This window comes from Medicago truncatula, chromosome 5 (assembly GCF_003473485.1).
Source record: "Medicago truncatula cultivar Jemalong A17 chromosome 5, MtrunA17r5.0-ANR, whole genome shotgun sequence".
Taxonomy (NCBI): domain Eukaryota; kingdom Viridiplantae; phylum Streptophyta; class Magnoliopsida; order Fabales; family Fabaceae; genus Medicago; species Medicago truncatula.
The window spans coordinates 38,050,259-38,063,383 of record NC_053046.1 but is presented as its reverse complement, the minus strand read 5'-3'; positions in this window follow the sequence as shown (position 1 = coordinate 38,063,383).

Here is a 13,125-nt window from a genome sequence, read left to right as displayed (position 1 = left end):
TTATTCCCAAAAATGAAATTTTCAACCGTCAAACAAACGCCCTCTAGGAGGGCGCGGTTATGGTGTATAAGGAAATCCTTATGCACTCTGCATAAATTCAGAAATGATTTATGTGAGTTGTACTCCAAAATCATTAGATATACTTAATGGTTTCCAGCACCCTGCATAAGGATTTCCAGCACCCTGCATAAAATTATGCCAAAACTATTTTGCTGTGGAAATAGTTTCTGTGAGTTGTATTCCAAAACCATTTCTAGATTTATGCAGTGTGCATAAGAATTTCCTTATGCACCATAACCGCACCCACTCTGCGCTAGTCATCTCAACACTAATGAACTTTAAACCCATCTCCGTGATGTTAAAAGTTTAGGCCATTTTGTGTACTTGATGCCAATGGTTCCCACCACCATTTAATTTCTCCTTCACTTATCCACCAACTATTTTTTTTTTTTTTTCGGGTGGTAATTTTCCACCAACTATTGACGACCAAGTTGAGACACACATAGAAACATCATTACTTGGGTCAAATTCATCAATGGAGAAAACTTGGGTCAAACATCATTAATTTTCATCATTTGAAATGAAATATATTTATGGAAACCGTAGATGTATAAATACTCATAGCCAGCTATGAGAAAGAAAAAAAAAAAAAAAAAAAAGGATTTTGAAAACAACAACTCTTTGTTTTTGTTGCTATAGGATAGTCTTTGGCTTCCTTTCTCTCTTTTATGCAAACATGTTCAGGCCTTAATTTTGGTTTGCATTTTATTTCCATTGCTTTATTCAAGAAAACAACAACAGTTGCGTCAACCTCAGAGCTTTGAGTTAACACCACGTTGCTTGTATATTTCTCTTTCTCTCTCTCTAACTTCATTTATTGTTGAATAGAGGTTTTTCCCAATTCTTAAATCCTAACCCTAATCTTATTGATTCGAAATTGAGGGTTTTTCTTTTAAATCAAGTGATTTTCCAATTAGCTTTAAATGATGAAAACAATTTCAATCTTGCACTTAATTTCTGATTTTATTCATAGATTCAATTCATAATCTGAAAGTTAATAAACAAGTTTTTTTTTCCTCTTTGAATTAATCAATTCGAGTGTTTTAATTTTGATAATAATAATGGGTTTAATAATTATGATGATAATGAATTTGAAAAGAATTAATGTTTATTGTTCCAAAATCTAAAACCCTAAATTGTTGTTGTTGTTGAATGGACGTTTTTTCTGATTCTTAAACTCTAACCCTGATTTTATTGATTTGAATGGTGGTTTTGTTTTAAATGAACTGATAATTCAATTCACAGTTTTGTAATGTTGGAATGATGATGATGAATTGATGGAGGTTTTTTTTCCAATTCTTAAAGCCTAACCCTAATTTTATTGATTTGAATTTAGGGATTTTGTTTTAAAAGAAGTGATTATTCAATTAATCTTTCTGTAATAGATTTGTTATTTAACAACACTCTTCGATACTTTTTAATGTTCAAAGATTTTTCTTTCATGTTATGACCTAACTTTTAGCATTAATGATCTAAGGTTTAAGCTGGTTAAGTTTTTTTTCTAAGTGAAATTTAAATTGATTAAAAGATGTATAATGCTGAATGGCTCATAGGATTGTTAACAGTAAAATGGTCTATGGTTAATCAATACTCAATGCTTTAATAATCCATTTCATATTAGACTTCTTTAACTTTGTTTTTTTCGTGTTCATCCAATTTCTACTTAAACATTTCTTGATCATCTAATTTCTGATTGCTGTTCACAATGGTACTTATATATGCACTCTTAATTGTGAGCTTGTCTAAAATTTATGTTAATCATGTTATCCCTCTTTATAGTTTATGGCACATCAAGAACATTGTTGGAATTTCTCTAACTCATATTTGTTGATTATTTCTTATGGCTTCAGAATTCAAATAGCTTATGATAATGCGAGAAGATGCTTGTTAAGGGTTGTCATCTTGGTGGGAATACTTCGTCAGTTGTCTCAAACATTTTGTGAAAGAGATGTCTTGAGGAACTAAGAAATCAACTAGGATTTTCCATGGACTGGCGGTATCATCCTGGAATGGTATACAACCGTTGTTCAATAAGAAGAAAAATGTAACTGAAAGAGATTTAATTTTTTACAGAAATGTGGTTGCATTTACTTCAACTCTAGATTGTGATTGAATTGAGACGATACTAACCCTAAATTTTACTTGTGTTTAAATCATTCAGAATGAGAAATTTGCACCTATGCTGGAAATTTCGCTACTTACTGATGCTGCTTCAACGGTATGTTTCTTGAATTATGTCTGAGCATTGAATTACTATTTTTTTGCTAATATCAATAGCCAATAAGAGTATCAAATGCAAGTTGTACCTATATGATGTTAATTAAGCACAATTGTTTTTCTACATATTTGGCAGGAGGAATATACAAACCCAGAGACGTTGAATGTGCATGTGCAAGCTCTATTGGGTGTTTCGAAATCAACTTTTACGTTATCGAAAAAATTATATATTTTTTATGTTATAATATTTTTGATCTAGAAAACACGAAAATGAACCTAATTTTAACCTAGGTTAGCCTCTTATAAGAGTGGTCACGCACCATTTTGGCAAAAGTTGTGAGAACCAACGACGCTTTTATCAAAGTCACTTTATATGGCTGCATTTCATGCATTTGTATAGAGCGGACAATTTTCTCTACACAAATGCAAGAAATGCAGCGAGATAAAGTGACTTTGATAGAAGCGTTGTTGGTTCTTACAACTTTTGTCAAAATGGTGAGCGCAACCACTCTTATTAGGGACTAACCTAGGTTAAAGTTAGGTTAATTTTCTTGTTTTCTAGATCAAAAATATTATAATATAAAAAATATATATAATTTTGTCGAAAGCAAAATCACTTTTTAACCTTTTTTTTACTACATAATCACATTTTTATCATTCCTTTGAAAAATCACTTTACAAATATAAATAAAAAATTTGCACACAATTTTTAGTACTTCACACACACACATATTGATTTTGTAGGTTGAGAATTAAAAAGAAAGCTAAAAAGTGTTCGGCGAAAAAATGATATTTCTTCCACCCAAAGCGCCCACAAACCTGAATAACCACCGTCACCAACGTCATGAATCATGTGTTAATTCCTTCGGCTTGTCTTGAATCACAACCAAAAGAACAAATCATATCATTAATAAACATAGTCAAACTAAAAAATTTCCTCAAGCCTTGAATAATATCTGTGAGACACCGCTAAGTGAATCCCCTTTAGATGATTTTGTGTTTATCATGAACCAGCTGACAGATTGTATTTATATTTGTCAATATCTGCAAAAATACAAATAAATTATTTTTAGTTTGCAATTTTTATTAAAATTTCATTCTCTATTCCTTTAATTTAGATATATGCATAATTCTATTTGCTTTTGAATTTGTTTAACGCATTTAGATGTTAACAATTCTTTTAACACATGTTGCATCTGAGGCTGAAACAAGAATTGATACGCACACTTGCCATTTATGTGGGTGCTTCTACGGTGCAGTCAGAAAATTGACTTTTTTAAAAAAGTTAATTTTAATCTTAATGCTTGATTCATTTTTAAATTGTTGATTACTAATTCATGATTAATAGTAATTCATTTAGTAATGCTTGCAACATCTTGGACTTACAAATATTATTTTATCGTTGACATCTTTAACATACAAACATAGTTGATGATATTATGTGATAGTTTTAAGTGTTACACTTTGTGGGGTGTTACACTTAAAAAAAAGGTAGGATAAAATTAGATTAAATGTACTCTTGTTAGTATGATGAATTGTTGATACTATGGGGACTGAACTTTTGATGTCATTGTACAAACAGTGGGGTGTTACTCACAACATTTTTTATACTATAGTGTTAACTTCACCAGAAAAATCATTTTCGTGACTTCACCATAGAATTTTCCTTATGTATGTGAAAGGGAAAGACTTTACTTTGCACCAGTCCCACTTTTTGATTCACAGGCCGGTTGCATTTGTTGTGCATGTTAAAAGACTTCTAAAGGTGAGAAAATCACATTCAATGGGACATCTATTTCTAAGAAAAATCTTGAAAAAAGGAATAATGATGAAGTACTTGAAGAACCGGTAAGTTTTAAGATCCCATTACTATATAATTCAGCTTGATATATAGAAAAATTAAAACTAACTCTTTATGACTGTTGTTTCTTCTAGTAGGTTGAATGCAATAAATGCGAAAGATGGCAGCATCAAATATGTGCACTCTATAACAAGAAAGAAGACGTGGATTCTGGACTGCAGTGCTGAGTATATATGTCCTTTATGCCGCCTAAAAGAAATTGAAAATGGAATGCATGTTAGCTCATCGAATATCTTAACATTTTTTTTATTCTTATGAAAGCATGTAAATTGAAAATAGTAATAAATTAGTATCATGTCTTTTTCTTATTCTTATGCATGTAAATTTAAATTTGTTATTAAAACTATTGATCTTTTTCATCCAAATTTATACTGGTTTGAAAATTCTAGATTCTTTACATATGTGGCATGAATTGCTGCAAAATTGCAGGTTTTAGCAGAAGAAAATCTTTCAATTAGAGAAATGCTATCTGTCGACAACCATCCCGGAGGAGAATTACCCTACTGAATTATCTTATAGATCAAGAGTAAGTTCAATATATTATCAATTAATAAATAAATATACCACTATATTGTTTCTTCTGAACTAAATGTATCTTGATGTCTACTCTAAATCTAATATGTCTCGGAGGATTTAATAGAAGTTCCCTTGGTTTCATGTTATACTTCTGTTTCAGAAATTTGAAGGAGTAGATATGTAGATACTGGTATTTTTCTTTTAAACTTTATTTCTATGTCAAGAGAACTAATAAATAATCCTTCCATTCTTTCTATTTATGCTTCTTTTTTTTTCTTATCATCAGATTGGATACCTTGATTTTTGCAAGAAAGGTGGTTTCTCAACTTGCTACATATGGGCATGTGCTCCTTCAAAAAAAGGGGATGATTATATACTATATGAGGACTGCTATATGTCCCGAAAGAATTCTTCAAGAAAGAATCACGAAAAACCATTCTATCCAATTATAGTTTCTACTGGATGGCGGCATCCTTGGTGTTATTTTGTTTTTAATTAAATCTGATTGTTATTATTTTATGATGAAGCGGTGAATGTTTTGTTTTTTTGTTTTTTTTGATGAAGCGGTCAATCATATAAAACTTAAGATCCAATGGTTGTTAATCTGCCAATTCTCTTGGGATGATTTCGGGAACATGCCTGTCGGGACATCTAGCATTATTCATACTATATTGCCATCCCGAAGAGCAAAAAACTCCGAAGAGTGATAAGCTACGTCGTTGGTCAATCTTTCTTTCTTCTTATGTGTCTTTGTGTATTGAATTTTCATGAGCTAGTGTATACATTACATTGAGAATTTGAGAGTACAATTTTCCTTCTTTTATCATCTTTGTTTATATTATTTATTTGTGCAAGTATCTTTCAATGTTAAAAAAGGCTACCGAAGAAAATATTGTCGTTGGCTTAACCAACGTATATGATCGTTTCTTTCTTCCTACTGAAAAAGGGAAGTCCAAGGTGATAGCTTCTCGTTTGCCATGCTTTATGGGAGACTGCTGGTGCAGGAATGCTATGGTAGTAGCCGAGACCCTCGAAAAAGAGAGTAGTGGAGACTATGAAAAGTTGTTGAAACAAGTGTCAAATAAAACAATAAAGGGCATGGGACATGCCAAGCCTTCCAAAGACATTATGGTGATGCAAAAAGTATGTCTATCTTGTCATTTACTTTCATCCAATTTTTCCCTTTATGAAAATAGGAGAAATTCTAGAGTGATTAGGATGTGCAAAACATTTCTTTGGTACTAGATTATTAATAATATCGTTTGATTTTTTTTAAATGATAAATATTAATTTAATAAAAATTTACAAATATATCTAATATCGATTGTTATAATAAACATAATTATTGACCAAAGAAACTAAAAAAAAAAAATAGAATTTTAAAACCATAAATTCCTTTTATTGAATAATTTATTAAATAAAAACACAATCTCAATCCTAATTATAAAATTACACGTCACCGAAATACACATTATATAAGAACTGCCCCATCTCTTTCTATCTGTGTCTCCACCTCTCTCTCTCTCTCCTTCTCTCTCATTTTGGTTCTTGTGCAACCATGCGTCCAAAGAATATTAATTTGGACGCATGGTTGCATAAGAACCAAAATGAGAGAGAAGGAGAGAGAGAGAGAGAGAGAGAGAGAGAGAGGTGGAGTCACAAATAGAGAGAGATGGGACAGTTCTTATATAACGTGTATTCCAGTGACATGTAATTTTGTAATTAGGATTGAGATTGTGTTTTTATTTAATAAAATTATTAAATAAAAGGAATTTGTTGTTTTAAAATTCTAAAATAAAATTATTTTCTTAGTTTCTTTGGTTAATAATTATTTTTATTATAACAACCGATATTAGACATATTTAAATATTTGTAAATGTTTATTAATTTAAATCTTTATCATTTAAAAAAAATCAAACGATATATTAATAATCTAGTACTAGGGTAGATTGTTATTGACTTTCATATTTTAATTTACTCCATCCGTCCCAAAATGTAAGCAAAAATTGGTTAGTAAAAGTTAATATATTTGGTTCATTTTGACCAATTTTTGCTTACATTGTGGAACGGAAAGGGTATTTCAAATGTCATACCTCTGACGCACCCACTTCAATTAAAAATGAGGTACATCCACTTAAAGAGGTGACAGTCTAAACCTGAAGTTAAGTTCATATGGTTTTCTCATCATTAGTAGTTCTATGCAAATTAGTATGGTCTTTAAACTTTATGCCGTTTTCAAGTCTTTGTGGATGATATCCCCTTCAACACTAAACAGTATGAGATGATATCATCCCGTTACAAAATCCTACAAGACTTGCGGTTAGTAGAGGGGGTTTGGAGTGGGGAGGAGGAGGTGGTGTTCCGAAATCTTTGGAAAAGTAAGGCACCGTCAAAGGTGTTGGCATTCTCATCGACCTTGCTTCTTGGTCGCATTCCAACTAAGGTTAATCTTGAGAAGACATCTTTTGGCAGTTGATGACTCTAAGAGGTTTGTGTTTTGTGGGCTTGAAGATGAAACGCGGTGCATTTGTTTTTACATAGTAGAGTGACATCTAGAGTTTGGTTGGAGGTGATGAGGTGGTTTCAATTCATTTCAATTCAACGTCATCACACCGTCAAATTTATTTCTTCATATTAATGGTTGGTCTGGTGAGATGCATTTGAAGAAATTGAAGAGAGGGGCTTGGTTAATTTGGCTTTCGGCAATTTGGGTTATTTGGAAGTCGAGAAATGACTGGATCTTTAACAATAAGGTCAAGTAGAGGTTGATGAAATGGTGGAGGAAGTCAAGGTTCTCTCGTGGCAATGGAGTTTGAACCGGCTAAAAATTCCGTCTTGTTTGTTCTATAAATGGTGTTGGAATCCTAGAGAGTGTTTGGGTAGATAGCTCTTTTGGAAGTTTGGTTTTTTATGGTGTTTTTTGTATGTTTTCTTTGGGTGTGATCTCTGTTTTCTGTTTTCATCTTCTTAGGAGCCTGTTAGCTTTCCTATTTTGTGGTGGTCTTTGTTTTGCCATGCTGCTTGTGTTTTGGCCGGTTCTGTACTGTTTCAGCCGTGTCCATCTTTTCAGTTTGACACACCCCGCCACGCCAAGTATTCCTGAATGAGGATCCTCTATCATCTAAAGAATTCTATTCTGCTGGCAGTTTGAAAAGTATGTGATAATTGTTGTCCAGAATATAAGGAGCGAGATGCTGATTTCCATCAACACAAGTTGAATCAAGACGAGTTAAATCAGAAACCGGTGCTGGTAAGAACTGCTGAATGCATCTCAATGCCGCGCAACTAAGGCTGAACCATGCTCTCATCCATACTGTTCTCAAATCAAGAAGTTGTTCTCTCATGCTAGTAAATGCAAAATTCGAGTGAATTGGAGCTGCCAGCACTGAAAAAGATACTAACTGCTCACTCTACTCTGCTGTGAAGTGAATAACTATATTTATGCAAAGTTTAGCCAATGAACAAAATGACACCTGCACCATGGTACGCATATGCATATGCAGTGGCAATTCACATTCTAAATCTTTGCAATTCCTAGAGTGAGCAGTTAGTATCTTTTTCAGTGCTGGCAGCCCCAATTCACTATGTCGATTTTGCAGGGATCTGAAGAAGTATATAGAATCAAAAGTGGCAATGAAGTCGTTGATCAATGAATCTTCGTGAATATAAAGAGTTCACAGTAAACAACTATAAGCTACTATACAGCTTTCAAAATAGTTAGTGATTAAGCTTATCGAAATCAGTTTTTATCAGCTTTGATGAAGCGTATTAAATTTCGTTTAAGCTAAGTGTATGTAAAAAGTAGTTCTAAACATAAGTATTGAGATTCAATTTTGTATTGTTGTGAATATACATTCAATTTAGATTATGATTGCAATAGCCTAGTTTTTTTTTTTCTTTTCTCTTAAAACAAGATAATCAATTTTGTATTGTTGTTAATGTATATTCAATTTAACAAGTCTCTACTGTTCTACATCAATTTAAATTTTTGAAGTGCCACATTGATGGATCTCTAATTTAAATATAATTTTAAATGTACAAGTAACTTTTAAAGATTAAAGATATTGAGTGTTTTATTAAGTACTAATTTTCAAAAAATTAAAAAATGAGTAATGTGTATAAGATCCACTTAAATATCCAAATTAGGGGATCCTTTGTTGATGCTCTTTTAAGAACCAAGTTGGTTTAGATGCAACATCTATCTTTGGGAATTTAATTATAACCTATCAAGAAGAATAATTTGTTTGGTTCACGAGTTGTTGTTTGATTATAATACTAAACATATGTTGAGGTGGTTAATATACTTGTTACTTAGCTAGTTTGGTTATAATGGATTAAGTTCTTCGAGTGATGAAGAAGAAATCACACTTTCAGGAGACAGCTAGGTGTTGCAATATTGATTCTAAAGTAATATAAAAATACTTGTGTGTTCTTCTTTTCCCTTTTTTGTTTTTACGTTAATGTCTTAAAATGTTTTGAAACAAGCTTGCTTTAAGTGAAGGATTTTTAACTAATGTTTAAAAGATCATTTTTAAAAGCGATCAGCATAATTTAATTTCCTCTTTCTTGTGTTTTCTAGCGATTGAAACTCCTATGAAACACCAAAGCCCTAGGAAATCTGTCATTTGTGAGGAATTAGTAATTATCAGGGTTGTTTGGAGGCCTCGTAAATCTTGACAATTTTTCATTTAAAAATAATTGAAAAAAATCTAAAGACTTTTACCCACAGATAAATAAACATTTACCTATGAATAATGCATAATTGACAGCAAAATTGCTGTCTTTCAGACTTTTACCTACGGAAAAAGGACATTTAGTGACAGATTTTAGCCGTATGTACAGATTTTTTTATCATTTTTTCCAAATTTTGAGGCCCCTCTAAGTTTTATCCCCTGTGTCAAGGGCCTTGATGCACTTTCATAGGACCGGCCCCGGTAATTACCCTAGGACCAAACTCACGCAACATTTCTCTCTACCCCCAACCACGACCGAGTCATTCACTCTCTGTCGTAGCTCACAAACTGATATAAATGGGTTCCTCCGATGACGACCAACCTCATCCACCAAAACTCCATAAAGCCTTCAAACTCCACCATCCACCACCACCAAACCATTCCACGTCGAAGATGTCAAACTTTCAATTCCAACAATTCAATCTCACGCTCCAAAAAAAGTACATTGTGGCCATTCTCGTTCTCCTCGTCCTCTTTCTCCTCATCTCAATTCCCAATCTCCTCGTGCCACTTCTCCACCGCCTCATTCATCTTTGATGCAGATTTTAGATGGTGATCAAAATCCAATTTCAGGATTAAGTGGAAAAATGTTTTGAGTGGCGTTCAAGAGGAAAAATGTTTCGAGTGACATCTTACAAATATAGTTTTTGGAAAGGGGTTTGAGATGTGTGTTTAGCACATTTGGGTTTATGTGAGTGTTCAACTTTTCATATTTTCTCTATTTTTTTTTATGTTTTTTACTATTTCAGAAATAAATAAAAAAAGGTATTTGAATTGTATTGTTTAGTTTAAAATAGTCAAATTATTGCATGACTTTCACTTAAGCGTATTGTTAATGCTACATTGCTCAATTAGTTGTTACGTTATCAAAAGTGAGAGCTAAATTAATGGGAAGTATCAAATGTATGAATTTTTAAGAGTAAATTATACTCCCTTTTCTTGAAAGATGGTTGAATTAAACTTATCTCCCTCTTATGTTAAAATATACATTTTCCTCGCCTTTTATTCAAAATATATTATTAGAAAATATCTCACTCCCCTCCTCTGGTAGAAAAACTGGCAAAATGCCGAAATTGTTAGGCCGGATGCCATGACCGGGGTTCGAACCCCGGTACCTCCACTTGTGTGTGTGAGTTTATAATGGCTTTGCCATTTCGTCTATCTACCAAAAAAAAAAAAAAAAAAAAAGCTTGAGTTACATTCATCTCTCCTCTTATATTAAAATCTACACTTTAATCCCTTAATTTTTTTTATATTTCTAACAATCTAGCAAAAAATAATAATCTAACACACTTTAAAGAGAAATAGTATTGCAGGTCCATTTTAATATAATCAAAGTTTCAATGCAAATTTTTTGCTAGTTTTTATTCAAAATTTCATTAACATATAGTTTTAAACCCTATTATAAAACATGAAACAACACAAAAACAATTAAAATATGTGAGAAATGACAAAAGTCAATAAAGTATGCTCATTTTAAAGTGAACTTTATACTCTAAGTAATAAAATTAATAAAAAAATTATTTAAATTTAATTATCATTAAGTGTAGTGCATATTTAATTATTAAGGGAGTGACTTGTAATTCTAGCATCTTTTAGGGGAGGGAAGTATAAAGTTTAATTTTCAAGGGAGGGGAGTGTATATTTTAACATAAAAGTTTGTTTTGGCGGTGTTTCCTTGGTTTGGGCACCTTGATCTTGTATACACTCTTGGTTGGTTTGCTTCTTGCACACCTTGTGCGGGGGGTGAACCATTGTTGTTAATATAATATCCCATTTTAGTTTGTTCAAAAAAAAAAAATATTTTAACATAAGAGGGAAGTGGAGTGTAATTCAAACTTCTCTTGGAAGAGTGGAGTGTAATTTAAATTGAGGGAATGGAATTGCAAAATTTAAATTAGGGAAACTAAAATTGCGGATTTGTTAAAACAAAGAGACCAAAATTACATTTAAGTCTGATAATTATTGGCAACATTTTTGCTCACACTCTTGATCATGCTGCATTTACTCCACCATTTTTTTTATTTTGCATCTGTTGCTCTAAAAGATGGTGTTTTCACTCCCTCACTTTGCGCTAGTCTTGTAGCATTAGATATATTTGAGGGGTCGTCTCTACCCCTACATTAGGATTCTCATCGGAAGTAAGTAACTGATTAGTGCCATAAACATAGTAGCCACCCACGGGATTCAATTGTCATTGCTACTGATCTAAACATCCTGCAAAATCACATTACCAAGCAAATCTCCTACACTCCCCTACCATTTCCTCCTCTCAGTCCCACAATCGTTGCCGCCACTTCCACACTTCACCGCCTTCCTCCCACCCGTACACAAACATATCATACACCGAACATGACTTATTAACAGATAAATCATATAAACGCCTAAACCTCACCAACAAAGGAACCCCTCCCACCTAAGGTTAAAAAATACCCATATTTAATGATCAACACACCTTGAATATAATTATCAACAATAAATGAAACCTATATATTGGAACTTAGATAGAAACCATAAACACTCAAATTTCAAACAAGTTAAAAATCATTTTTAAGTGATTTGTATGATGTTGAACAAACCCAAAATAACTTTATATTTTTTTCATAAAATCTCTATAAAATAATCTCTAAGAGTTTTTGCTCAAAAAAAAAAAAAAAAATCTCTAAGAGTTTGTTTGTTACGTATTAAAAAAATAAAATTATTTGGATATATAATAATTTGGATATTATGTAAAAAAACCATAAATTATTTTGTGTTTGCAGTGATATTTATTTAACAAGAGATTTTTAGATACAAATATTTAAAAGTGATTTTTTTTCCTTAGATAAAAGTGATTTTTTTAAAAAAGAAAAGGTGATTTCTTTTTTAATCCCTAATTATGAGACCCAAAATTATTTACTACCTTTTCAATGTTTTTAAGGAGAATTCTTAACATTAAAATATGCTTAGTAAGATATATCAAGACATTGAAGAGTATTAGTTTAATTGGTAAATCAGTTATATTAATTTAGATAAAGTGACAGTAAAACCTTAAAACTGATCAATCACTAGGACCGGATTCTCCTCTAATAAACAACAACCGTTGGATCACACTTTAGATATATGATACTCATAGCCAGCTGAGAAAAAAAGGATTTTGCGTCAACGTCAGAGCGTTAAGTTAGCACCCACGTTACTCTGTATGTTTCTCTTTCTCTCTCTCTAACTTTATTTATTTATTGTTGAACCTTAATAAACAATTTGCGTCAACGTCAGATCTTTTTCCCAATTCTTAAACCCTAACCCTAATTTTATTGATTCGAAATTGGGGGTTTTATTTTAAACTAAGTGATTATTCAATTCACTTTAAATGATGATAACAATTTCAATATTGCTCTTAATTTCTGTTTTTATTCATAGATTCAATTCCTAATATGAACCTTAATAAACAAGTTTTAGTTTTTCCTCTGAATTAATGAATCCGAGTGTTTCTATGTTGATAATAATAATCGGTTTCATAATGATGATGATGATAATCAAATTGAGTATTAAATATGAACAGAATTAATGTTAATTGTTCCAAGAATCTAAAACCCTAACCCAAATTTTTTGCTGTTGTTGAATGGATGTTTTTTCCAATTCTAAAACCGTAGCCCTACTTTTATTCAGGGTATGGTTATGAATTGATCATAATAACTTCGATCTTTTTAATTAAATACTGTTTTCATTCAGAAAATTTATTCATATTATGAAATCAAA